This window comes from Mus caroli, unplaced genomic scaffold (assembly GCF_978045245.1).
Source record: "Mus caroli unplaced genomic scaffold, Mus_caroli_1 scaffold_16, whole genome shotgun sequence".
Taxonomy (NCBI): domain Eukaryota; kingdom Metazoa; phylum Chordata; class Mammalia; order Rodentia; family Muridae; genus Mus; species Mus caroli.
This window is the reverse complement of record NW_028227271.1, coordinates 74,412,907-74,416,352: the sequence shown is the minus strand read 5'-3', so window position 1 is coordinate 74,416,352 and position 3,446 is coordinate 74,412,907. Positions and strand designations below refer to the sequence as shown.

At 41.7% G+C, this 3,446-nt stretch overlaps 1 pseudogene; it reads left to right on the top strand.

Annotated features, from left to right (window-relative positions):
- Positions 1–1,454: 1,454 nt before the first annotated feature.
- Positions 1,455–3,003, top strand: LOC110310788 (large ribosomal subunit protein uL18 pseudogene; annotated as a pseudogene).
- The last annotated feature ends 443 nt before the right edge of the window (positions 3,004–3,446 follow it).

Here is a 3,446-nt window from a genome sequence, read left to right as displayed (position 1 = left end):
TCTCTCTCTCTCTCTCTCTCTCTCTGTGTGTGTGTGTGTGTGTATTTATTATGAATGCTGTCTTAGCAAGGGTTGCCACTGCTATGAAGAGAAACCATGACCAAGGCAACTCTTACAAGGACAACATTTAATTAGGGCTGGCTTCCAGGTTCAGAGGTTCAGTATCATCAAGAAATGAAGCATAGCAGCATCCAGGCAGGCATGAAGATGGAGGAGCTGAGAGTTCTACATCTTGTTCCAAAGGCAAACGAGTAGATTGGCTTCTAGGCAGCTAGGAGGAAGGTCTCTCAAAGTTCATCTCCATACTTAAACACTTCTTCCAACAAGGCCACATCTCTTAATAGTGTCACTCTCTGAGCCAAGCATATTTAAACCACTAGTGTGTATTATATATGTATGTATATATGTATGTATGCACATATGTATGTATGTATGTACATTCATATGTACATACATATGTGTGTATGTATGCATGTATTATAAAGGGAGTTTATTAGAATGACCTATATGCTTAGATCTAGCTAACTCAGTGATGGCAGGCTATGAAGAGAAAGTCCAAGAATCCAGTAGTTGCTCATTCCACAAGGCTGGATGTCTCAACTGTTCTTCATTATATTCTGGAATCCAGAAGATGTGGGCTCTACTGTCATTGAATATTGTCACTTGCTAGCAAGGTGAGAGCAAGAAGGCTTTGAACACACTAGCAAGATTGTGCTGATAGGACCCTGATATAGCAGTCTCTAGTGAGACTACGCCAGGGCCGAGCAAACACATAAGTGGAAGCTCACAGTCAGCTATTGGATGGATCACAGGGCCCCCAATGGAGGAGCTAGAGAAAGTACCCAAGGAGCTAAAGGGAACTGCAACCCTATAGGTGGAACAACATTATGAACTAACCAGTACCCCGGAGCTCTTGACTCTAGCTGCATATGTATCAAAAGATGGCCTAGTCGGCAGCTATCACTGGAAAGAGAGGCCCATTGGACTTGCAAACTTTATATGCCCCAGTACAGGGGAAAGCCAGGGACAAAAAGTGGGAATGGGTGGGTAGGGGAGTGGGGGGGAGGGTATGGGGGACTTTTGGGATAGCATTGGAAATGTAATTGAGGAAAATACGTAATAAAAAAATATTTATAAAAAAAAAAAAAGAAGGCTTTGAACAAAAGCTTTCTTCTTCCATGTCCTTATATAGACTTCCAGCAGAAAAGGTGAACTTAATTAGATCTGGGGTTTTCCAGCTCAAAAGATCTGGATTAAAGGAGTGTCTTCCTTCCTAAAGATCCAGATTGGACATGGATCTTCCTACTTCAAATTAAGCAAAATCCCTCACAGGTGTGCTTTTTAATTAATTCCACATATCCAGACGTTGTCGAGTTGACAACCACAAATAGTTAAGCCACTGTTACCTCTAACAGTTACAAATATGACTGTGTTTATGCACATGGCAATCTGAAATGTACTATTGCACTATTGTGCATGGGCCTGGTGCTGTTCTTGTGAACCGATTCATTCACTTAATGAATAAAGGAGCCAATCACTGGGTGAGTAGGCAGGACTTTCGGGTTGGTGGGAGGAAGAGAGGAAACATGAGAGAGTTATGTCCTTTTTGGAACAGGGACAGCAAAGAGGTAAGATGTAGCTGCTAGAGTTTCCCAAGGATTTGCCACCCAGAAGAATTGAATTTTAAAAAGGCTTACAAGATTAGGTTTTAGTTGTTGTGCCCAGAGATTGAGTTACCATTGTTTCTGAACTAAGTTTGTGTTGCATTTCCCTTCATGCAGCTGCTCACCTGGGTTCAAGAGAGAAAAGTACAGTGGCAAAGCATGGATTTGCCAGAAGTGCACCACAAAGGCCATGAAGAATTTGAAGCATGGGGCTGGCATGATAGTGATCCCTCAGTGGGAACCTAATGAGCTGGGTGGAGAGTTTGCAGAGTTCTGAGTCAGAGTCTCCATGAGATCAAAACAGGTTGGCCATTGCTCACCAGTGCATGGCCGGGCAGAGGCACAAGTGAGGAAGCATGCAGGTTCTTTTCTTTTCTTTTCTTTTTTTTATTTCCTGCAACACAGCACATCCAATAATGCTATTTTATACTAGCCATCATAGTAAATGTAGCTTTTCCACCTAGCATGGTCCAGTCTGAAGATCTGGACGGAGCTGAGACTGCAAGTTTTTGTTCTGCAGGATGGAGTTTTATGAAAGATACAAGTGAGATTTAGAAGGTTGACTCTTATGTCTGGAAACAATTGGTGATCCAGGACAAAATTAAGTACAACACACCCAAATATAGAATGATAGTTCATGTTACTAATGGAGATAACATTTGCTGGATGGTATATGCCCATATAGAAGAAGCTATGATAGTTTGCTCAGTGTATGCACATGAACTTCCAAATTGTGGTGTGAAAGTTGGTCTGACAAATTATGCTGAAGCCTATTGTACTTGCCTGCTGTTGGTCCACAGGCTTCTTAATAGATTTGGCATGGACAAGATCTATGAAGGCCAAGTGGAGGTGACTGGAGAGGAATACAATGTAGAAAGCACTGATGGTCAGCCTGGTGCCTTCACTTACTATTTGAATGCAGGTCTTGCCCAAACTGCAACTGGCAATAAAGTGTTTGGGGCCCTTAAGGGAGCTGTGGATGGAGGCTTGTCTATCTCTCATAGTACAAAACGATTTCCTGGTTATGACTCTGAAAGCGAGGAGTTCAATGCAGAAGCACATCAGAAGCACAGCATGGTCGGAATGTTGCAGTCTATATGTGCTATGTAACAGAGGAAGATGCATGTAAGAAACAGTTCTCCTGGTTCAGGGAGAACAATGTAACTCCCGATATGGAGAGGATATATAAGAAAGTCCAGGCTACTATCTGAGAGACCTCAGTCTATGAGAAGAGGAACCCACAGAGAAGTAGAGTTGGGACCATCCCAATGTCTCTTGCCCAGAAGAAAGATCAGTTGCTCAAAAGAAGACAAACTTCCTCAGAGCTCAGGAATGGTAAAAGATAAAACAATTTTTATTTTTTATGCTAAAAGATAAAACAATTTTCTATGAAGATTTTTTTCATAAAGACAACAAACTAATTGACCAAGCAAAAAAAAATAGTAAATGTAGATATTTTAATCATCTTTCTCCTATGCCTCTTGTAGTTTGGATGAAAATGGCCCCCATAGCCTCCGACAGAGTAACACTGTTTGAAAGGATTAAGATATGTGGCCTTGTTGCAGTAGGTATCGCCTTGTTAGAAAGTGTGTCGCTGGGGGTGGTTTCAGAAGCCTAGTCCATAACCAGTGGCTCTCACTCTTTCTTCTTCTTTTGGAACCAGATGAAGAACTCTCAGCTACAGTGTCTACCTGTATGATGCCATGCTTCCCTGTATGAGAATACTGGACTAAACAACTATAAGCCAGTCCCAATTAAATGTTTTGATATTGCCATGATATT